The 24,725-nt window shown below is 48.1% G+C and overlaps 1 protein-coding gene across 1 annotated transcript in view; it reads left to right on the forward strand.

Annotated features, from left to right (window-relative positions):
- Positions 1-6: 6 nt before the first annotated feature.
- Positions 7-24,725, forward strand: part of SLC2A4RG (SLC2A4 regulator) — a 42,845-nt gene continuing 18,126 nt past the window's right edge. The window contains exons 1-2 of the mRNA XM_083447614.1: positions 7-207; positions 9,294-9,472. The gene's annotated coding sequence lies outside the window, so the exon portion shown is untranslated. The remainder of the gene's footprint in view (positions 208-9,293; positions 9,473-24,725) is intronic.

The following is a 24,725-nucleotide window of genomic DNA, read 5'->3' on the forward strand; positions in this document are numbered from 1 at the left end:
GGGGTGATCTCCGCCTCCTGCAAGCCGCTCGCCTCCCCGTACCCCCCTTCCTCCTCCTCCTCCGAGGCAGCCAGCAACGCCGTCTACACGGTGCTGGTGGAAGATCCGGCGTCGATCCGAAGGAGGTCCCGGCGCAGGAGCTGCGAGGACGGCGCCGGCAGGAGCTCCCCGGCCGGCAGCAAAGGCAGGCTGCAGCTTTTGCAAAAGGTAAGAAGCGGCGGCGGCGGCAACTTCGCTCTCCCGCCCCGTCTGGTCCCGTCCCGTGTGGCTGCTGTTCCCGGCCTCGGCCGCGCTGTCGGATCTGGCGAAGGCGAAGCGGGTGGGTGTGTCCCGCCATGGCGCACAGGAGCACGGAGGGCGGGCGAGAGACGCAGGCGACTAGCTGAAGTTGCAAAGACTCGACGGCCGTGGGCTTCGCGGCGCTGCTGCTTCCTTCGTGGACTTTTGGGGCGGGGAAAGAGATACGGCCGTCCTGCGCAGGGGAGGCCAGGAGTGCGGGGCGTGTGTAGGGAATATTATTTTTGCAGAGATCGGAAAAAGGAGAGTCCCCAACGCGTTTGGCAAGAAACTGCTTAGAGCCTTGGAGGCGGATTTCGGTTGAGGGGGGTGCATTATATTTGCAAACGGGGGGAGGGGGAGGGGAACCACCCAGAGCCATGCATGGCAGCTGGAGGGTGGGACCGGGAAGTTGCATAGGGAGGGTGGGCTGGAGGAGCGGCCCTTACACGAAGCCACTGAGAGCCGCCGCGGTTGCTTGCAAAATAAAAAAGTCCCGGGTGGGTTGGAAAGACCCGGCTTCTTTGCAGACGGCACCCGCGCACTCGCAGCCTTTTTGCCTAGGATCGGAGAGCGGAGACTAGCCGCCCAGTGCGATCCTTGGAGTGTTTTCCCGGCCGTCAATTCTAAATAGTAGTTGGGGCTCCGCTAGGCCCCCGAAGCAAAAGGGCCCCTGACAGCGCCGAGTCCCTGCCCCGCTCCGCTTGCAAAGAGAGACAGTGCGCGCCGTCGGGTCCAGCTGGCAAACCCGAGAGGCGCCCGGCTTCCCCGGCCTTGCAGCAACCCCGGCGAAAAGTTTGACTCCCCTTCCCGAAAAGATGGCGCCTCTCTCTGCTTGCTTTGCTTGCGCTGAAAGTTTTTGATCGAGGGGAGGGAATTGCAATGGGCCGGGACGTGGAGCGGAGCTGCAGAGAGCCGCCTTTTCTCTCTCTCTTTTTTCCGCCCGAGCCCATCCCCGCCCCATCGGGTCTCCACCCCTTCATGGCGGGGCGCGAGCTGCTCGGAGGGACGGGCCATCAATCACTCTGCAGAACAGGCACCGCGCTGGGCCAGGAGGGGAGGGCCCAGCCGGCCGGCCGGGGTGGGTGGGCTCGGCCTCGGTTGTGGGTGGGGGAAACAGCAGCGCCCGCCTCCGGAGCGTTTCGCTGGGGATTCACACGTGCGCCGTGCAGGGGGCGGGGAGGCGTTGCTTCTGGATTCTGCTGGGAGTCCGAAAGGGCGAGTTGAGTCGCAAGCGGCGGCGGGCAAAATCTGGAGCTCGTGGGAGTTGGAGGCCAGAACATCTGCAGGGCACCTGCTTGGCAATGTTGGGCCTTCATTATTCCTGCGTTGCGGGAGGGGTGGACTAGATGAGCTTTGGTGGTCCCTTGTAGGAAAAGTTGTGCTGGACCAGGCCGGTGGCCCACTTTGCCCAGCACCTTCTCTCCTCCTGCAGTTTGCAGTGTCCCATTTGGAATAGTAAAGGTAAAGGGACCCCTGACCATTAGGTCCAGTCATGGCCGAATCTGGGGTTGCGACGCTCATCTCGCTTTATTGGCCGAGGGAGCCGGCGTACAGCTTTCGGGTCATGTGGCCAGCATGACTAAACCACTTCTGGTGAACCAGAGCAGCGCACGGAAACGCCGTTTACCTTCCCGCCGCAGTGGTACCTATTTAGCTGCTTGCACTTTGACGTGCTTTCGAACTTCTAGGTTGGCAGGAGCAGGGACCGAGCAACGGGAGCTCACCCCGTCGCAGGGATTCGAACCACTGACCTTCTGATCAGCAAGTCCTAGGCTCTGTGGTTTAACCCACAGTGCCACCCGCATCAATACCTCATCACAAAAGGCCCTACCTGCCCACAGACTGTCTTGCCAGAGTGGTGCATGCTCTAGTTATCTCCCGCTTGGACTACTGCAATGTGCTCTACGTGGGGCTACCTTTAAAGGTGACCCGGAAACTGCAATTAATCCAGAATGTGGCAGCTAGACTGGTGATGGGAGCGGCTGCTGGGACCACATAACACCAGTCCTGAGAGATCTGCATTGGCTCCCAGTATGTTTCCGAGCACAATTCAGAGTGTTGGTGCTGACCTTTAAAGCCCTAAACGGCTTCAGCCCAGTAGACCTGAAGGAGCGTCTCCACCCCTATTGTTGAGCCCAGACACTGAGATCCAGCGCTGAGGGCCTTCTGGCGGTTTCCTCACTGTGAGAAGCGAGGTTACAGGGAACCAGACAGAGGGCCTTCTCGGTAGCGGCTCCTGTCCTGTGGAACATCCTCCCTTCAGATGTCAAAGGAAATAAGCAGCTATTTTATTTTTAAAAGACATCTGAAGGCAGCCCTGTTTAGGGAAGTCTTCAGTATTTAATGCTGTCTTGTTTTTAACACTCGATTGGGAGCCGCCCAGAGTGGCTGGGGAAACTCAGCCAGATGGGTGGGGTATAAATAATAAATTGTTATTATTTTATTATTATTGTTGAGTTGGAAAGGGGCAAGCGAAATGATCGAGCTGGTGGAATGAGAAAAGGTTCCAGTGTCTGGGACTTTTTAGTTTAGAAAAAAGGCAAATAAGAGAGGATATGGTAGGGGTGTGTGGAAGTTATGCACTTCATGTAGAATGTGGAAATAGAAGTTTTTCCTCCATTGTTACACTATACAATCATGGCTATTAAAGGAAGCTGAAGGTTGGAAAATTCAGGACATATAAGACAACCCTCCTTTGAGCAGCGCATTGTTAAACTGTGGAACTCTCTCCCACATGAGGCAGATTGGGCGCCACCACCAAGAAGACCTCTCCTTTGTTTCCAGCCTCTGAACGTCACTTGCAGTATGGGACATACTCAAGTAAAAACAGGCTTGAAAGTGTCTAGGCAAATTTCAAGAGCCAAAGGGGGCTGGGAGGGATTTTCCAGTGAGCTGGGGCTCCATGTTGCTTGGAATCCTTCCTGACCATGTTCCAGGAATCTGTTTTATGCAGAGTCATATCACTCGTCTATTCAGCTGCATGGTGCCTATGCCATGGATGAGGAATCGGTGGCCCTCCAGCTGCTGATAGGCCACACTTGCCCGATTCCTTGACCATTGACCCTGCAGGCTGGGGCTGATGGGAGTTGGAGTCCAGTAACATCTGGAGGGCCAGAGGCTCCCCATTCCTGGTCACGGTGTGCTTGCACCTCTCCAGTGAGAGCCAGTGTGGTGTAGTGGTTAAGAGTGGTAGTCTCGTAATCTGGGGAACCGGGTTCGCTTCCCCGCTCCTCCACATGCAGCTGCTGGGTGACCTTGGGCCAGTCACAGTCTCTCAGCCCCACTCACCTCACAGAGTGTTTGTTGTGGGGGAGGAAGGGAAAGGAGAATGTTAGCCACTTTGAGACTCCTGAAGGGGAGTGATAAAGCGGGATATCAAATCCAAACTCTTCTTCTTCTTCCAGGATTTTGGACTGGAAGTTTATTTATTTTTATTATTTGCATTAATTTATTAAATTTATGTGCCACACTTAACCACAATATCTCAGGGCGGTTCACGGAATAAAATACAAGTTAAAAACAAGTAAATAACTAAACAATTTAGCCCCCCGCCCTTCCCACAGATGCACTGTAGAATATTAATCAGCAAAGGCCTGGTTGAAGAAGAACGTGTTCGTGTGGCGCCTAAAGACGTATAATGTGTGTTTAGGGAAGTTTTTAATGACTGATGTTTTAATGTATTTTTAATGTTTTGTTGGAAGCCACCCAGAGTGGCAGGGGAAACCCAGCCAGATGGATGGGAGAGAAAATAATAATAATAATAAGAAGAAGAAGAAGAAGAAGAAGAAGAAGAAGAAGAAGAATGGTCCCCGGCTAGCCTCCCTGGGGAGAGCATTCCACAGACGGGGAGCCACTGCAGAAAAGGCCCCGTTCTCGTGTTGCCGCCCTCTGGACCTCTCATGGAGGAGGCGCATGAAGAAGGGGCCCAGATGGTGATCGCAATGTCCAGATCGGTGCATATGGGGAGAGGCGGTTCGTGAGGCATTGCGGTCCTGAGCCATTTAAGGCTTTGTAGGTCAAACCCAGCCCTTTGAATTGGGCCCAGAAACGAATTGGCAGCCAGTGCAGTCGGGCCAGGATGGGTGCAAGATGCTCAAACTGTCTTGCTCAACCTGGCCTGCCAAACTCTGCGCCGGCTGAAACTTCCGAACCGTCTTTGGAGGCAGCCCTACGTACAATGCATTGCAGTAGTCTAGAGGTTACCAGTGTGTAGACAGGGTTAGGCCAAGGTGCTCTGCCACTGAGCTCCAGCCCCTCTCTGAATGGTGAGGGTTGCTCACCCCTCCCGGAAGAAGTGAGGGGCAAAGTTCATGGGTCAAATGGCTCTCTTAGGGAACCGTCGTGTCTCAGGGTCTCCAAGCAGAGATGGGAAGCTGGTGGCTCTGGTGTTTTATATAATATTTATTGCTTTTTGAACAATTTAAACATTACAAAACCAAACAAACACAGAAAAATAAAAACCAATACAATACAATATAAAAACACTACATAACACTAAACACATTAAACTAAACCAAACAAAACAGTTTAAAACACTCAAACAATTTCAATATCATATCTTTCATTCACTTGTTTCACCGACCTCCTCACACCTCCCTTTTTGTATTCCACTTCTGTCAAATGTTTCAGCAGTTCCTTTCCATCTTCCTCTGTTATCTGTCGTATAATTATCTTAACACATTCTAACCTTATTTTACTTTTAAAATTCCATTAATCTATTTGTACTTAAATCCTTATAACATTTCTACTAAAGCCATATAACTTCATTCCAACATTTTAACATTCATTAATTTTGCAATATTTCTGTAAATAATCTTTAAACTTTTTCCAGTCTTCTTCCACCGACTCTTCTCCCTGGTCTCAGATTCTGCCAGTCATTTCTGCCAGTTCCATGTAGTCCATCAACTTCATCTGCCATTCCTCCCGGGTGGGTAGATCTTGTGTCTTCCAATACTTCGCAATAAGTATTCTTGCTGCTGTTGTGGCGTACATAAAGAAAGTTCTGTCCTTCTTTAACACCAATTGGCCATGGCTCTGGTGTTTTAACAGGCCCCCAAGGCCAGCCCCCAATGGGATTTGTTGGTGCTTCATGGCTGGGGCTGGGTTCCTGTGATTTAGTGCGATGGAAGCCATGGCCTGTGAGGTTCACCCAAGCCTTGCTATCTTTTGGGTGGAGGCCGGGTGCTCTTGAGAATTAGTAAGGTTTCGTGAAAGAGTGGAGAATCTGCTACCTTTCAGATGCTGTTGGGCTGAAGCTAACAAAAAAGTTACTATAATATCTCTCTCTCTCTCTCTCTCTCTCTCTCTCTCTCTCTCTCACACACACACACACACACACACACACACAAGTGTGTTTATCCTCACACACCTATAAACATAAGCACCCCTATTAAATCCTTAATAGGCCAATGCTAATATGCCAAACATAATAACACTATAAGCCAAACGTTTATTTGGTAGTGCTCTGGTGTGTTGTTGAAAACATTACAATTCTACTAGTTCAAATATTTCAAGGTCAGCCCTTCATCAAAACACCCTTTTTCTGATTCTCTCCATCCGCCCCCAAAGTAATTTGTGGGTTTTTTTTGGGGGGGGGGTCTCTTTTTCAACCTCTTGCCCCCTAACTTCCATCCTCCCTGGTAGGGCTGGGCGATGTTTCTTAGCATCGTGATACATCACCAGCTAAACATCACAATATATCGATATATCACAATGTCTGAAATAAGGATGGAGGCTTCACGGTTTTTCCCGCATTGTGATTTTTGCATAGCATAACACACACACACACACACACACACACACCATGATTCATAATATATATCCAGGTCTAAAATCATGAAACCAATATCACAGTATGGACCAGTTTTGGACAATATAGTGCCCTTGCCTGCTGGTGCAGATAGAAATGGGATTCTAGCTCCTATTTTAGCAGGTCAACAGTACCACTGAATGTCCACTAGATGGACGCTGCTGTGATTCACTCATGGGACACACATTTTCTCCCTGGGCTTTTTTAAAAGTGGGACGATGCTGTGGGATAATTGGCTGTGAGGCTGGAGGCAGAGTCACGCACACTTCATTCGAATATCCTTTATCCAGCCTTAACCTGACATGCAACAGGTTTCGCCAGCTTCGTAGTCATGAGGCCTAGAAACTTGGTGGTGTGCTTTTAATTGTTTTGTTAGAGTAGAGGTTCTTCGAAAGCTGAGGTTCTAGAATTGTACGACTGCCTACATCACCGGTCAGAGCTTTGGAACCGGTACTGAGGGCAGTCCAGAGAGGTCCAGTCTGCTGCAGTGGTCGGATTCTGTAGATAGATGCAGCTGTGCTCAGATCTCCTGTTTTAAAAAAAAGAAAGCTCTGGGAAGCTGACTCCTTGCATCATTGAGTTCATACCAGCAGATGCCCTCTGTCAACAAGCAAGGGGCTCGTCTGAGTTTGAGCTGCAGGGTGACAGCCGAGCGTTGGAGAGTTTTCCACTTTGGTGTCGTCTACAAGTAATCTCTTAGTGTGGAGTGAGATAAGCTATGAAGGAGAGGAATTAAGACCGGGGTGGGGGAGGGAAGGTACATTTATTTTTTGGCTATTTAGAGCATTTGTAACCTGCTCCTCAGCCAATAAGGCTCCCAAAGCAGCTTACATCATCATCATCATCATTTGCAAACTTTATATACCGCCCTTCATCCGAAGATCTTGAGACTGTTCGCAAGATAAAAATACAGGATAGAAGCACAAAATAAATAGTAAAAGCAATTGCCCTGCAGACTTACAATCTTTTAAAAAACCCACGGCACACAAGGAGAGAGGATCAGGGAGGGAAGAGGAAAACAAAAACCCAGGCAACAATTTCTGAACAGTTGTTCCTATAATATCCAGGTGCAGAATGTGCCTGATGGACCTCTTGCAAAGCAGGTGGAAGGAGCCTTGCTTCCCAGCTCTCCCACCCCCAAGTGACGTAGCAATAGTTTCTGCAGGTTACAGGAGGGTGGGGGTGTCCTCCCAGCCCTACTGGGAGACGCTGGGAATGGAACCTGGGACCTTTTTCATCTGAGGTGTGTGCTCTAACATTTTGCTACGGCCCTTGCCCAGATCAGTGTAGCTGGCTTGCCCACTGTGTATCATTTCTCGCAGCCTCGCTCTCAGCCCTGCAATCCAGGGCTTTCCTGTTGACCTGGGTTGGCTGATATCAGGGATGGGGAATCCCTTTCCTCCCGAGGGCCACATTCTCTTCCAGACTATGTCTGAGGGCCACATGGCAGGGTTGAGCAGGGCTTGGGGGGGGGAAGTGGGTGGAGTATCGAAAGTTCTTAACCCGAGGTACTATTTCTGGGTTAGTGGAGTCTGTAACCTGAAGCGTATGTAACCCGAGGTACCACTGTATCACAATATGGACCTCAAACCTGTTTTGCATGATATATTGATCTATCACCCAGGCCTTTCTCCCCCCTGCCCATTGATATGTTGGCTTAATCCTTACTACTTTCTGCAAAAGCAGATTGTCACAGGTTTGCCGGGTTACCCTCTTCTTTCCCCTTGTTCCTTAAAGCTAAGCTGCTCAATATTTGTGGCATTTATTAGATTTGCAAACCAGAACTTAACAGAAAAGCCACAGCAAAGGTAGCACTGGGTAGTTTAGCTGACTCCGGCTTTCCTGGTTAGGCTTCTGCAGAAGTGGATTGGTGTTCTAAAGGATTACTGAGCTCAAAAGCCTATCCACATAAAGATAGATGGATTGATAGACCCCAGAGGTGCGGCTAAACTGCCCGTCCTTGTTTCTGAGCTGTGCTCCTGCTGCCTGGTGTGAGTAGATTTTTAGCGTGAGTGCAGAAGAGGAATCGGCCTCCATGTTAGAACACGCTTATCAGTCCTGAACGGGCTTTGCTGGCTGGGGTAGCCCGGATTTCAGTTGCAATAAGGCCAAGCCAAGCTCCCTCGCTGCTTTTGTCTGCACCTGCTCTGTTTATCTAAGATAAAGCCAAGGGCTCCTGAGCTTTAAGAACAGAGCCAAGCCCTTCCTGGCTGCTCACATGCATGACTTGGGGGGTGGGTTCTTTTTTTAAAAAGAACACCAATACAGTGGTACCTCGGGTTAAGTACTTAATTCGTTCCGGAGGTCCATTCTTAACCTGAAACTGTTCTTAACCTGAAGCACCACTTTAGCTAATGGGGCCTCCTGCTGCCGCTGCGCTGCCGGAGCACAATTTCTGTTCTCATCCTGAAGCAAAGTTCTTAACTTGAAGCACTATTTCTGGGTTAGCAGAGTCTGTAACCTGAAGCATATGTAACCTGACGTGTATGTAACCTGAGATACCACTGTACAAGCAGAACCACAGAAATAATACAAGGCCACGTGTAATAATAAATAATAATAATAATAATTTATTATTTATACCCGCCCATCTGCCTGGGTTTCCCCAGCCACTCTGGGCGGCTTCCAACAGAATATTAAAATACAGAACCTATTAAACATTAAAAGCTTCCCTAAACAGGGCTGCCTTCAGATGTCTTCTAAAAGTCTGGTAGTTGTCGTTCTCTTTGACATCTGGTGGGAGGGTGTTCCACAGGGCGGGTGCCACCACCGAGAAGGCCCTCTGCCTGGTTCCCTGTAACCTTACTTCTTGCAGCGAGGGAGCCGCCAGAAGGCCCTCAAAGCTGGACCTCAGTGTCTGGGCAGAATGATGGGGGTGGAGACACTCCTTCAGGTATACAGGACCGAAGCGGTTTAGGGCTTCAAAGGTCAGCACCAACACTTTGAATTGTAAAAGTAGAGAGAGAAAGAGACATTTTCACCACAGTTATCTTGGGGCCCATGTCAAAATAAGGTAGCAACCTTTCATTACCCCGCTGTGCTGTGTGATGTTGAGCTGCGGAACTCGCCGCCACAGGACAGGATGTGGTGGCAAGCGATTCTGGGCTGAAAGGAACTGGGCAAACTCTCTCAAGGGCTATGGCCAGCTGTTGCTGTTGATTTGCTACCTGCGTCCGGCATCAAACACCTCTGTGTCCTTTTCCAGAGTCCTGCCCACTGCAGTGGGAAGGGGCTTCCGGCGGAAGCGGAGCCGATCAACGGGAGGCCGAGGCACCTGTCCGATCCCTTGGTGCCGAAGCGGCTGGAGGATGAGGCGGCGGCACTCCGACTGCTGGATCAGGGGCCCCTGCATCATTCAGCCTACATCCCAGTGCCCAGGCAAAGGTAGGGTCGTTGGAGAAAAGTTATTTTGGGTTTCTGGAGGGAGCAGTTCCTTTCTGAGTCTTATTTATTGCAAAGCTCATTGAACGGTGGGGATTGGAAGGAAAGTGCACCGGTTTAGTGAAGGGCTGGTATCTTATCCATCTCTCGCAGTGGATTGCGTTGCTGCATTTAGAAAACCTTTGGGCCATGTCGTTGGCCTTGAGCGCTGGGGATTTCCCTGAAAACTAGTTTGGTGGCCGCAGCGGAGGAGCGCAGCTTGTTTTTGCTGCAGGCACTGCTTTCTCCAACTCCGCTGCGAACATATTGACACCTGCTTTTCAGAACGGCTTGCTAAGCATTGCATTCCTCTGGAGGGTTTTGTCACCCTTCTGTTAAACTGTGGGTAGGCAAACTAAGGCACGGGGGCTGGATCCGGCCTAATCGCCTTCTAAATCCTGCGCATGGACGGTCTGGGAATCAGCGTGTTTTTACATGATTAGATTGTGTCCTTTTATTTAAAATGTATCTCTGGGTTATTTGTGGGGCATAGGAATTCGTTCATTCCCCCCCCCCCGCAAAAAAAGAGTCCGGCCCCCCACAAGATCTGAGGGACAGTGGACCGGCCCTCTGCTGAAAATGTTTGCTGACCGCTGTGTAAAACATTGATCAGGATGGGGCCCCGCTGGGCGCAGCTGCCATTGCTTTTGTTCTCAACTTCTTAGTGTCCTTGGTGTTTGCCAGGGCCGCAGCCTCTAATTCAGGGGTCAGCAAACTTTTTCAGCAGTGGCCTGGTCCACTGTCCCTCAGACCTTGTGGGGGGGGCGGACTATATTTTTTGGGGGGAAATGAACGAATTCCTGTGCCCCACAAATAACCCGGAGATGCATTTTAAATAAAAAGACACGTTCTGCTCATGTAAAAACACGCTGATTCCCAGACTGTCTGCGGGCCGGATTTAGAAGGCGATTGGGCCGGATCTGGCCCCTGGGCCTTAGTTTACCTACCCATGCTCTAATTCAGATGTTAGCAAACTTTTTCAGCTGGGGGCCGGTCCACTGTCCCTCAGACCTTGTGGGGGCCGGACTATATTTTTTGGGGGGGAAATGAACGAATCCCTATGCCCCACAAATAACCTAGAGATGCATTTTAAATAAAAGCACACATTCTGCTCATGTAAAAACACCAGGCAGGCCCCACAAATAACCCAGAGGTACATTTTAAATAAAAGGACACATTCTACTCGTGTAAAAACATGCTGATTCCCAGACTGTCTGTGGGCCGGATTGAGAAGGCGATTGGGCTGGATCTGGCCCCCCCGGGCCTTAGTTTGCCTACCCATGCTCTAATTCAACCCCTGGTTGAAGCAGGGACCTGGGAGAGTTTCTTTGCCCTCACACCTGGCAAGAGGTGTTGTGACACCAATTTCTCCATTCCGGAATCCCAGACGGCCTTTTCCAGGACGCCCCCTTACCACCTCTGGTTTTCTATTCCCTCTTCGCACCCCAGCTCACCAGAACCAAACACACTCTGCGGTGTCTGAAAAGGAGTTTTCTCTTTGTATTTGTGGTTAAGGTACATAGACTGTTGCTATAATTTGTTGGAAGGCGGTGGTTTTTAGTCTGATGGAGCGTAGAAGAGTTGTCCTGCCTAGAGGTGGCACCTTAGAATCCTACCTTTGCTTACCTGGAGCAGCTGAGTTTTGCAGAATCGGGGACTGTGGGGATGCTCTCTTCAGCCAGGGTAGGATGAAATTGCTTTCTGGAGACCATACACCTCTGTGTTGAAATTTGCCCCCTTATCAATATCTGCCAGTCTCGTGGCCATGCCAATCGGCTTCATGCCACAGCTGATATTTTTTCCTCCGCTGATGTAATAATATGAAGAAACACCCTCAATGTTCAAAGTGCACCCCACACTTTAACACCTGCGGCTTTTTAAACTTGTAAGGGTGTGTGGGGTGTGTTTGTTTATTATTACATTGCGCAGTTTTGTGCTTTATGTTGTAAACTGCTCTGTGATCCTTTGATTAAGGGTGGTATAGACTTTGAATAAATAAAGTAATAGTAAATAATTAACTTGTTGGGTTCTTAAGAAGCACCCTGGAATGTAGAAGGAGATATATAATATTTCTGGACATATGGAAAAACCCAAGGGGTGGGGTGAGTGGGTGGGTGGGTGGGTTGGAGAATCAGATTTTGGAAGGGAAATTGACTTTATGCAAATATATCCTTTCTTTTCATATCTACATTTCCTCTTAACATTTGGTGTATAGTGAATAACTTGAGTCAGCCGCTACGGTTGTACTGTATGGTATATTTATGGAATTTTTAAACTTGCAAATCCTGCATATTTTTATCTAGAAAGTTTATATCCTGACTATTGATGGAATGATCATCGACACAGCTTGCAATACACTTTAGTACGATACGTAAACTCCAGATGGAAGGAAGTTAGACTTTCTGGGCTCTGGGGGGCTTATTTCTAGGCAGGTATGGAAAGAGTTGCAGCCGTTGTCTTACTGAAACAATAATTCTAAATTTATCACATGTCCGAGATGAAACTGCAGGTTGCTGCCCTAAGTATATCTTAGTTCTTGCCAGTAGGAAAAACAGAAATGATGAATGTTTCGATGAAAATGGGAAAAGAAAGGGTTACCTGGGCTTAGAAACAGTATGCAAGAATGCAGAGATGGAAAATAACTAAGGATGCATTGACACCATATATATATAAACATGGCTTTCCCAAAAGAATTCTGGGAACTGTAGTTTGTTCAGGGTTCTTTGAGTTGTTGGGAGACTTATTCCTCTCCCAAAACTACATTTCCCAGAGTTTGTAGGGAAGAGGGATGGACTGCTAAACCACTATGAGAATTGTATATCTGGGAGAGGAATAACAAACTACATTTCCCAGAATTCTTTGTGAGAGGGGAGCCATGACTGCTTAAAGTGTAATCACAGGGCTATAAATGCATGGTCAGATTGTGGCCTACATTCAGAATAGATGGTTTTTGCTGCAGTTTCCATGTTTACTCGGGAGCAAGTTCCACCAAGTTCAGGCATGTCCAAAGTCCGTTTTGGGGGCCCAATCTGGCCCTCGGCCGGTTTTATGCACCTGCTGTGGCATTTATTGTAGTCAAATCCTAAAAAAAGAAAATTCCCCCCAAAACTCAACAACTTAAACCCTAAAAAAAGCTCAACAACAACTTCTACTTCTTCTTTTTTAATATAATTTTTTTATTGAACAAGCAGAGTCTTAAAATGCATGCAATACCAGCAAACACACATAGAAATTATTGAGAGTATATATACAAAAGAACAAAAATAAAGCAAAATAGAAAAGGGGGGGGGAGAAAAGAAAGAGGAATAAAAGGATGAATAGAGTAAAAACATAGTAATATCTCATATTTCAATCAGCAAAGAAAAGAAACTTCAGACTATCAAAAGCTCAACAACTTTGGTCGGCCCTCACTTCATCAAATCTGGCCCTCTTAAAAGTTTGGGCACCCCTGACCAAGTTCAGTGCAGCTCACTCACAAGTGCAGAGAACTGTCGCCTGTGCGTAACAACGTCAGTGAGATGCAAAACGTTACTAGAAAGCTCAGCTGAATATTCGCAGTGTATTCCTGCTCCTTGGTTATATTACACAACGGTTTTGCTTTGTTTATGTTCTACTCCACCCCGGAAAATAACGCGCTGCGTCCCGGGCTTTGCGAGCGAAGTTCCCCTTGCGGAATGGGACTTCCCCCTCCCCTTATAGACCTCCCCCCCCCAACGCTTTGGGGAAGGTTTTGAGGGTGCACAGATGGGGGAGTTCCGTTGTGCAAGCAGAAGTCCGTTGCACGAGGGGCTCTGGAAAGGCCCAGATTTATCCTTGGAAAATGTGAGCGCAACTCCGTTAGTCAGCGTCCAAAGTATTTTGATTCTGAACTTCCAGGGGACTGGGACTCTACACTTGTATTTGTTCGATTTTGTGGTATGGGGCAGAGTTTGAGAGAGTGTCTTAACACGAAAAACAACAATTTATCTTGTTACAAGGGGTCAAAAAAAAATGGACGTAGCGTGCCATGTTAGAAGCAAAAAAACTTGTTTTGATGAATTGGAAGAGCCGCAAAAAGATCCCATTGAGCATGTGGATTGACAATATGGACAGACTAGTTACATACGAAATTAAAAATGGATAAATACGAAGAAATCTGGAAGGAAGACTTAAGCGATAAGGCGGACAGTGGTGGGAAGTAGGGGGAGGAGGGGTGGGGAAATATTGTTAAAAAGGTGTAGTTATAGGTATAAAGGTAAAGTTATAGGTATATCAGTACTCAAATCTGAATTGTCAAATTGTGTTATTGTGGTTTTTGTTGTATGTGTTTTTTTGTGGTTGCTGTTTGTATTGAAAAAACGATTAAATAAATAAATAAATAACAATTTATCTTGTTACGGAAAAATCTAGGTGTGAGGCTGCTCAGTCACCCAGCTCGTCGGGCAGAGCCCGACGGTCCCTGTGGAATAAAGGAAGGAATTCAGCCACCAACCGGAGCAAATAGCTGTACAGTGGTACCTCGGGATGCGAACGGGATCCGTTCAGGAGCCCCGTTCACATCCTGAACAGAACATGTTTCCGCGCATGCATGTGACGTCATTTTGAGCGTCTGCGCATGTGCGAGCGGCGAAACCCGGAAGTAACGCGCTCCGTTACTTCCGGCTCGCCGCAGATCGCGACCCGAAAGCGCTCAACCTGAAGCACATTCAACCCAAGGTATGACTGTAGACCAAAGTTTATTGCGCAACAGGTTCAAAGAGGAATTTTGAACCCCAAGGATGGGGTGACAAGGACTTTTAAAAGTTTCCCACCATATCCCAGAATACAGTTCGTACAGCATCATTGCTACATCATTGCTACATCACTGACACGATACAAAAGGGGAGGGGTTGACAAGGGTTACACTAGTTTAACCTGGGCAAACAAGTCCAGACAAGTCCTTGGTACAAGATTAGCATAAGCAGACATGTCAGGGCAAGACCCAGGTATCAGATTAGCATAGGCAAACACCTCTGAAGTCCCACCACCCAAAGTACAATAGAACTTCCTTTGCATGTCTGGACCCCTTGGCAAGTCTGGTGATGGGATTAGGCTTTCCTTGGCCAACAATCAGCTCAGCAGTTGTCACCTCTGGGCACTTCCTGGGGTAGGAGGGTGTGTATACATGGAAGAAAAGGGGATGCGGGTGGCGCTGTGGGTTAAACCACAGAGCCTAGGACTCAGAAGGTCAGCAGTTCGAATACCCGCAATGGGGTGAGCTCCCGTTGCTCGGTCCCTGCTCCTGCCAACCTAGCATTCCGAAAGCACACCAGTGCAAGTAGATAAATAGGTACCGCTCCGGCGGGAAGGTAAACGGCGTTTCCGTGCGCTGCTCTGGTTCGCCAGAAGCGGCTTAGTCATGCTGGCCGCATGACCCGGAAACTACGCCGGCTCCCTCGGCCAATAAAGCGAGATGAGCACCGCAACCCCAGAGTCGGTCACGACTGGACCTAATGGTCAGGGGTCCCTTTACATGGAAACTGGCAAAGCAGTTGATTTTATATGATTTTTAAAGCTAGGTAACTTCTCTGAGCTGTCAAGTCGAAAGGATACATTTATGCATAATATTTGTAATATTTAACAACTTTAAAGATGTGCCCCCCCCCCCGTAATTTCCATAACAATCTAGGGCTTGGATATGTTGATTTATGGCTGTGAAGCTGCACTTGAAAGTAAGTGGGTGACATTTTTGTTGAAATCCTGGGCGCCAGAGGGTTTGGCAGCAGTGCCTGTCTCTTCCTAAGACTAATGGGAACAGGGTAAATTTCTCTCTGTCCATCGAAGGCTTGATTGTCTGGGACCTGGGACAGGGCCTTCACTGCTGTGGCTCCCACGTTGTAGAACTCGCTGCCTCAGTGTGCCCAGCTGGCCCCTGGTCAAATAGCATTCTGGAACATTGTGAAGGCTTTTTCCCCGTTTGCCAAGTGTTTTATGAATATTTCCCCCCCCCCCCCAGACCCCGCCGCTTCATGCTGTGAGTGTGCCTGGCTGTGGTTTCCTCTTATTGCCACGTGGCATTTTGTGTTATCTTGCGATTGTGAGCTGCCTTGAGGAGCTGTAAGGCTGATAAGTGAACATTTTGATTAATTAAATGAAAAGTATACGCAGGAGAAGACGTCTTGCAAACTTGTTCAGCTTGTGTGGTGTTCTGCGGGTTGCAGAATCCCGCTTTTCTGCTTGCAGAATTTGGGTTCCTTAGGGGTGGCCTGCAGACGATCCCCTTTCATCTCCCATGTATGTCCCAGATTATTCTTCACCCTGAGTTCCCTGCCTTCAGAGTTTTCAGTTTAATGGGGGTGGGCTGGCGTAACTGAGTGCTGGAACGATGGAGGGAGCCGAGTTCGAATGCAGACATCTCCCAGGAACAAGGCTGTGCCTGAGACCCTGAAGAACCGCAGGCAATTTGAGCAGAGCTAGGTGGATCGCTCAAGAGCAACGGGCCGCAGTTCATCTGTAGAGCACATGCTCTACAGTGCAGGAAACATCGGCTTCAGTCTTTCGTTGAAAGGATGTTGTTTGAGGCCAGGGTGGATTTGATTTAAATCACGATTTAAATCACTCGTCAGTAAGACTTGATTTAAATTTTTTTTAAAAAAGAAAGACTTATTCTTGCTGGTATAATCTTAATATTTACAACCAGATGAAGATTTCATTTTTGGAATAATAAATTTTTAGAGTAGTTTGTCAGTTACATAAAAAATTACTGATTTGGTTATACTATTAGAAATACATAGACCGATAATTAGGACATTATTGTAAGGTTTAATAAGTTAACTGTTTCTGTTTGGACAACTTTTCTGCTGTTCTTTACTGGAAGGAGAAAAACCATCATTTCCTTAATAACAATGTAAACAATTTATTTAACCGCAGCAATAACATTATAGCATATGTACACATGTTTGTTAGCTGATGTGGTTCAACATTTTTTTTTTTATAAAAAAGAACTTAGACTGAGTTCTTAGCACACATGAAAAACTTAAAGCAAAAAAATTGTAAATATGTCAATTGGAAATTTGTATGATTGGAAATATTTGTGCAAAAATTGAATAAAAAGAGCATGAGTGAAAAACTTAAAGCAAATCCTTATTTCCTGACGAATAGCCTCTGGAGTCTAATGTAACTTAAATAAAAAACCATCTTTAGAAAGATTTAAGGAATTTTAAAAATCTAATTTAAATTAAAAAATATCCAATTTTATTTATTTATTTTTAAAAAATCTTTGATTTTTATCCACCCTGATCTCCACGTTCAGGTTTCCAAGGCCTCCAGGTCTCTGAACCTGCCCTTCCTCTGCCCCTCCTGCATAAGCTGTCAGCCCCACGCTTGTGGCGGGCATTCTCGGCTGCAGCAGGCGTGTGCAGGCCGTGCCCAGCGGTGCCGCTTGTGAGCTTCTTGAGCTGGCAGTGCGGTGCACGCTGGCAGGCCGCGTCACTTTCCGTGCCGGGGGAAGCACCTGGGCTAAAAATAGGCCTTAAAGCAGGCAGCAAATTATGTGTGTGTTTAATCTTCTTGGATTACAGGCAGAGGAGGCGCTGCTTCGCGTTGCTGTCTGCCGGAGCCGAGAGCGGCAGGACGCCACTTCCTCTGCCCGCGGGTGTGTGTGGGGACTGCTGTTAAGCAAGGCGGCCGTGGCTGGAGCGCCACCTGGTGGGATGGTGATGCCCTGCCTCCGCAGCTGGAGATAGGAAAGTTTTGCTGGAGAATTTTGGAACGGCCAACGGCAAGAATGCGCAAACTCCCATGATTTCCAAAAAACAGAAGGGGGGGAGGGACAGATTGTGTAGATGCCGGAGCATATCAAGCTGCAATTGGTAGTTTGCTGTGTTCAACGAATTGCACATGTCCGGATCTTGGCCATATTTTAAGCAGACAGGTTGAAAAGCCAAATTGGCAAGCTGGGAAGTGAGTTTTCAGGCACTTGCGTGGTACGCAAGATTACTGTCTATTATTGCCAGCAACAGGCACCAGTGGTTTAGGTTTATGCTGTTGTGTTTATGGTTTGCTCTTGGCTCCTGCCTTTATTGTCATTGTCCCATGCAGAACAACAAAATTGAAAAGTCTACATAAGACATTCAAAAACCAACAAGCCTGCTATCCCAGCAATCCCAATCTGGTTAGCCCCCTAAAAACTCTGATACCCCATTTTTAAATACAATGGTACCTCGGGCTAAGTACTTAATTCGTTCGAGAGGTCTGTTCTTAATGTGAAACTGTTCTTAACCTGAAGCACCGCTTTAGCTAATGGGGCCTCCTGCTGCTGCTTCTGCTGCGCCGCCGGAGCACGATTTCTGTTCTTATCCTGAAGCAAAGTTCTTAACCTGAAGCACTATTTCTGGTTTAGCACAGTCTGTAACCTGAAGCGTATGTAACCTGAAGCATATGTAACCCGATATACTCCCATGCAGACTCCTTACACTGCGTTTAAAACCAAAATCGCATTTGGGTAGAAACTGTTTCTCAGGCGGCTAGTCCTAGTCTTTATAACCCTGTACCTTCTTCCAGAAGGCAGAAGCTGAAAGAGATCATTTCTGGGTTTCTTATGGCACCCGGAAGCATAGATTTAATCCAAGGTGGGAAGAGTGCACCCAATTATTCTCTCCGCAGTCTTACAACCCTGGACAGCATTGTTTTTCCCCTGGCCGTGCAGCTCCCAAACCACACACAGACCCTAAGTTAATACACTCCCAACAGTACAATGGTAAAATGCCATCAACAGGTCATCAACTCTAACTGAAACTGCATTACACTGTCGCTAAAGCAGCTGTCTCTTCCTACTACAGCTGTTTGGTGTTTCTCTGTTCTTCTGGCACACTCTGCTGGCATCAGGATGGGCGCTCTGCACATGTTGCACTCTGCAGCAAGCAATGCTTCTGAATCGCGGTTGCTGGAAAACACAGGAGGGGAGGGAGGGCGATTGTGACTCGGGTCCCGCTTGCTGGTTCCTGCAGAATGGGTCCGTTGCGAGAACACTTCAGCTTTCAAGTCTTTAAGGAGATGTTTTTAGTTTGCATTACAAGTCAGCTTTATAAAGGGTAGTACAGTGGACGCTCCGGTTGCGAAGGTGGTCTGTGTGGGAGGCACGTTCGCAACCCGCAGTATTTGCAACCCGCAGAGGCGCATCTGTATGCGTGGGTTGCGATTCAACATTTCTGCGCGTGCGCAAAGCGCGTTTTAGCACTTATGCCCATGCGCGACCTCCAAAACCCAGAAGTAACCCGTTCTGGTACTTCCGGGTTTCGGCGCATCCACAACCTGAGAAAACGAAAAACCTAAAGCATCTGTAATCCAAGGTATGACTGTATATGGTAATCCCAGACCTAACTCAAGCTTGTTTCCTCCTGCTCCGGAGGGTAGAACTCGAACCCATGGCTTCCAGTTCCAAGAAAGGAGATTCCGACTAAACATCGGGAAGTAGTTTCTGATGGCAAGAGCTGTTCAGCAGTGGGACGGTCTCCCTCGGAAGGTGGTGGAGCTTTTAAGCAGAGGTTGTGTGTTTGTGCATTTCTCAGCGATGCTTTAGTGCCTTGCGGGCGGGCTGGACTAGATGACCGCTGGGGTCCCCTCTACAGATTCCATGCAAGTGATGCCATTCTTACGTTTTTGTGGAGGGCTTGTTGAACGGTGGAGGCGGTCGAGCTGCGCACCATGCAAGCTTTTGCAGGAAAGAAGCAGCCTCTGGGCCAAAATTACCCGGTTGCAAAACGTCCTCTGTTCCCTTCCCTTTCCACCCCCATCTCGGACTTTGGCTGAGGAGTGCATGTCTGTAGGCTTGTGGAAGATGCTAAGAGAGGGGCACATGCCTCTGTGTGTGTGTGTGTGTACATGTGCCCACCAGTGCAAGGCGGAAGGACTGAACCCTCCCTTCCAAGGACTGGGAAACTTGATACTCGGCCGTCCCGGAGTGCTGTTCATCCCAGAGGGTTGCCTCTGGGCGCCTGCAATGCAGAGCAGCCTAGAGAGACCTGTTAAGGCATTGCTGTGTGGTAGTAAACAGCTCAGCTTGGCCCCTGGCCCACTTGGCTCCCTTCTCTGTCCCGGCTCCCGCCTGGTGCGCTGGGCGTGTTTGCGCACTGGGTGTGCAGGCTCATTTTCCTTTTGTGTGCCTGGAGGGTTTGGGGTGGGGAAGGAAGCAATTTATTCTCTCTCTCTTTCCCTCCACTGCAAATCCCCCCAAAATCCACCTTTTCTTTAAATCCTTAACTCCAAAGTTCCTAAACATATGTGGACCTGCAATGCCACGTGAGCGAGATGAATAAATACCCAGCAATACAAGATAATGGGAAAGGATTTACCCTGGCAAATTATTGGTCAAAATTGGAAATACCCAAATACAGACAGTCATTTACCCTCGCTAGATTCACCGTGCTGCCACCTGCCTTATTGCAGGGCAGATTCGAGGGTAAACCGTACGTGGAACGAGTCTGTGGCTTGATGGAGGTAGAAACTGTCTCTCATGTCTTGTTACGCTGCCGTTACTACGGGGATATACGCTCGGCATTTATCACTCCTGTTATACAAAAATCTCCAAATGAGTCTGGACTTCAATGTCTAATATTCCAGGTAGAGGACAAGGATCTAGAGATCACACTAAGGGTGGACAAATTCTGTGCGACGGCCATAAAACTTAAGGAACAAGCTGTACTACCAAAAAGGTTTTAAATGACAATTTTAGCTTATATTTTAGTGATCAAGATTTTATATATATAAATTAACAGCTATATCTGTATTGTCTCTGTTATCCCAGTTGCAATTCAATGTATTCCTGTTGTGTTTTATGATTTTCCTGATATTGTGAGTGAGTCGGAACTGGTCTGTGACTGTAATAATAAAATTCATTCATTCAGTTCCTAAACATTCGCCAGCTAAGCCTAAGTGCACATAACTTGGAAAGACGAGGGTGTTACGGGTCTGTTTTGTTCTTGTTTTTATTACATATTTTGAGTTTTTATCTTGTATTTTTATGCTGTGAACCACCCTGAGTTCTATGCATGAAGGGTGGTATGCCAATTTATGTCTTCACCCGTGTCGAATGGAAGACTTGTAAGTTCTTCGGGGCAGAGACCTGTGTGTGCCTTCCAGAAAGTGGTGTGTAGTTGGATGGTGCCCTATATCTATCTGTCTATCTATCTATCTATCTATCTATATCTATCTATCTATCTATCTATCTATCTACACACACACACACACACACACACACACACACACACACACTTCTTTCAGGTCAAATAAGGGGTTGGCATTAATCCCATGGATACATACCCAGAGCCTCTAAAAGGAAAGTAGATGTGCGTTATAATCCTGGGAGTTAATAGTTTTAAGAATGCTGAAAGTTGTTAGGGCACTTCATTCCCGGAGCTACAATACAACACAACAACAACAACAACAACAACTACTACTACTACTACTACTACTTATTATTACAATCAAAGACCAGTTCAGGAGCGGCAATTCTCAGAGTGGCTTCACTGTTCATCCCTCTTCCCAGGGAACTCTGGGAACTGTAGTTCTGGGAGGGGAAGGGGGGGGGTCACCTAACAACTCTCAGCACCCATAGTAAGCTACAGCTCCCAGAATTGTTTGGAGCAAGCCCTGACTCTTGAAAGTGCTATGCTGCTGCTTTAAATGTACGGTGCGACTGTGGCCTCGCCTCGGTTCAAATGATTCTCTAGTTTGCAGATTTGGTCCCTCATCCGGCAGAGCTGAATAGTATCACAGGATTGTAAGGGACCCTAAGGGATCCTCTAGTCCACCCCCGGCAATGCAGGAATATGCAGCCGTCCTGTACGGGCCAAATCCTGTGATTTTGGCATTAGATATGGTTAGATAAAGCAGCTGGGGTCTTCCAGCATGCTTGGATAGCAGGGCCGTAACTTATTCTGCAGCCTCCAGTCCTAAATATGGTCTTAAGAGCCGTGGCAAATGGCGCAGGACCCAAAACGAAACGGTTGCAGACGGGCCTCTCTTTTAAAGTGTAAAGCCTGCATGGTTTTCTTTGCAACTTGGTTGCTAAAGGCCTGGAAACAGGACGTTCCATTTCTGGCCTTTGCTTTCTCCAGCTTGGATGTTTGGCAGCCTCTTCCCGCAGCTTGGACGGAAGAGAAATGCATTATTTGTTTGTCCTTTCTGGGATCATGAGCTGCTGCTACAGGAAGTCATGTGGGAGTTGAGAGCAGAGGATCTGCATCGCTGGGATGGAGGGGAGCCCAGATTTCGCACTAGGCTGTCAAATCGCTCAGGCACCGGCTTCCCATTGGCTGGCGCGGCTCAGCCGGAGGGAGGCGATAGGCTGAGAGTTTGGGAGGGAGGAGCCTTTGTGCCGTTGTTTACACTTGTGTACCGGGGAGTCCTTTGACCCCTTATCTGTGCAAATTTCCTGGATCAGGCCTTTCCGCAAGCCCAAGATGGCTTTGACAGCCTCTGCAGCGTGGAATGTGTGAGCAGGGTGTTGCCTGCTTTTTTAAAAAACTAAATTAAAATTTGCACCCTGGCAATCCAGATTTTGTGCAGAGCACAGCCAAATTCTGCAAGTGGCAGAAATTAGTTTAGCATAGCGTCTCCCACTTTGCATAATAGGACCAATTCAGCCAGCTAGCCCTGGGGATTATCTAATGCTTATTTCCCCTAAATTGATTTTTGAATTTTATTGTTATTCATGTTTTTATACTGTATTTTATGCTGCTTTTATAGTTAAGTGTTTTAAATTTGTTGTTAGCCGCCCTGAGCCCAGTTTTTGAACCGGGAAGGGTGAGGTATAAATAAAATTATTAATTATTTATTATTATTATTATTATTATTATTATTATTATTATTATTATTATATATTTTGACGGCTTCTAGGTTCTCTCTCTCCAGAGCAAGTGTGCTGGGGAGTGTGGCAATGGACTAGGCTTCCTTCCCCGCCTCCCCACCCCCACCAAAATTGCACAGTGACACCCCCCCCCTCCACATTTCCTCCTAGCTTTGTGGTTTGGTGGAAGGTCTGGCTGTGTTGTTGCAGAAGCACCTGGAGTGACCTGGCTGCTCAGCAGGCCCACAAGCAAGCCCCCCCCCTCACTGATTTTTCTGCAGGCAAGGTATCCTCCTTGGTTATTCAGCAGCCAAACCAGCAAAGGCAGAAGCCTAGCAACCATGATGTGGTGTCCTCCATTTCCAACATTCAAGCATAAAAGACACCCCGTATAATGTGAGATGCGCATTCTAAGCTGGTGGGGGGTAGAGAGAGGGGGGAGAGAAGCAAAAGGAGCGCTATAATTCAGTTCTGCTGCTTGTATGACCTGCCAAGCCAGCCGTAAAGTCAAACCGGTGAGAGAGAGAAAAGCTTCTGTTTCTCCGGCAAATGTCACAAGACAGGAAACGCTGCAATTGGCTTTGTAACTTCAGCATCTGTCGCTGTACTTTCTGGCCGCAGCAGGGACACACGCTCAAGAGCCGGCCGTGCCATTTGGCAAACCGCTTACCTTGTAGTTCAACTTCATTGGATTCTCTCATTATGAGAGGGGAAAAACCCTCAATCTACTTTCCCCAGATTTCAGGTTAAGAACAGACCTCCAGAATGAATTAAGTTCTTAACCCGATGTAAAGGTAAAGGGGACCCCTGACCATTAGGTCCAGTCGTGGCCGACTCTGGGGTTGCGGCACTCATCTCGCTTTATTGGCCGAGGAAGCTGGCGTACAGCTTCCGGGTCATGTGGCCAGCATGACTAAGCCGCTTCTGGCGAACCAGAGCAGCGCACGGAAACGCCGTTTACCTTCCCGCCGGAGCGGTACCTATTTATCTACTTGCACTTTGAGGTTCTTTCGAACTGCTAGGTTGGCAAGAGCAGGGACCGAGCAACGGGAGCTCAACCCGTCACGGGGATTCGAACTGCCGACCTTCTGATTGGCAAGTCCTAGGCTCTGTGGTTTAACCCACAGCGCCACCTGTGTCCCTAACCCGAGGTACCACTGTACAATGGCCAAACTTAACTCTCTAGTACTGGGACGCGGGTGGCGCTGTGGATAAAACCTCAGCGCCTAGGACTTGCCGATCGCATGGTCGGCGGTTCGAATCCCCGCAGCGGGGTGCGCTCCCGTCGTTTGGTCCCAGCGCCTGCCAACCTAGCAGTTCGAAAGCACATCAAAGTGCAAGTAGATAAATAGGTACCGCTCCGGCGGGAAGGTAAACGGCGTTCCGTGTGCTGCGCTGGCTCGCCAGAGCAGCGATGTCACGCTGGCCACGTGACCCGGAAGTGTCTGCGGACAGCGCTGGCTCCCGGCCTCTAGAGTGAGATGAGCGCACAACCCTAGAGTCTGGCAAGACTGGCCCCTACGGGCAGGGGTACCTTTACCTTTACCTTTACTGACCAACAAAATGCCTCTCATGTTCCCAATGCACCATGTGCTCATGGCTTTCTGCACTTGTTTGTCTTGGAGGAGGTACTGGCAGCAGCGCTAGAAATTTACCAGGTGCATTTTGCACCTGGCTATCGGCCGCTTCCAACCGAGTGAAGATGCCCGGGCGGCAGGATGGCATTTGACACCTCCACCCTCTGGAGGTGCCTGTCTGGGGATCCCTGGATCTTGCCCTTTTTTTCACACGCCCCCTGTTGAATTCTACCTGCGATACACGTTTCTCGCCGCCTGGCCCCCAGATGGCAACTAGACATTCTGTTTTAGCGGCTGTAACCCTGGTTTCAGGAGCCATTTAGTGCCTACCCGAGTTTCCAACACTGAATTGGTGGCGGTTGTATTTTTGATGTGAACTTTCTTGTTCGCGACATGTGTTACAGAAACGATCTTAAAAGCAGGCCAGCCCTGTGCACAGGTGAACCTTCTTGCCCAGGGGTCAGCAAACTTTTTCCAGTCTTCCTCAGACCTTGTGGGGGGGCCGGACTATATTTTGAAGAAAAAATGAACTAATTCCTATACCCCACAATTAACCCAGAGATGCATTTTAAATAAAAGGACACCGTCTACTCATGTAAAAACACGCTGATTCCCGGACCATTTGCGGGTCAGATTTAGAAGGCAATTGGGCCGGATCCGGGCCCCGGGCCTTACTTTGCCTACCCGTGTCCTTGCCCGGCTAGTGATGGGTTCAGCTTCATTTTTTAAAAAAAAATCTTTATTGCAAACACATAGATACAGAAAAAGAATAAAAACAAAAAATAGAGCTAACTTCAAAAAACAAATATTTTCAGTACATAGGGAGTACAAGCCT

This window comes from Podarcis tiliguerta (genome assembly GCF_965153285.1).
Source record: "Podarcis tiliguerta genome assembly, chromosome: 6".
Taxonomy (NCBI): domain Eukaryota; kingdom Metazoa; phylum Chordata; class Lepidosauria; order Squamata; family Lacertidae; genus Podarcis; species Podarcis tiliguerta.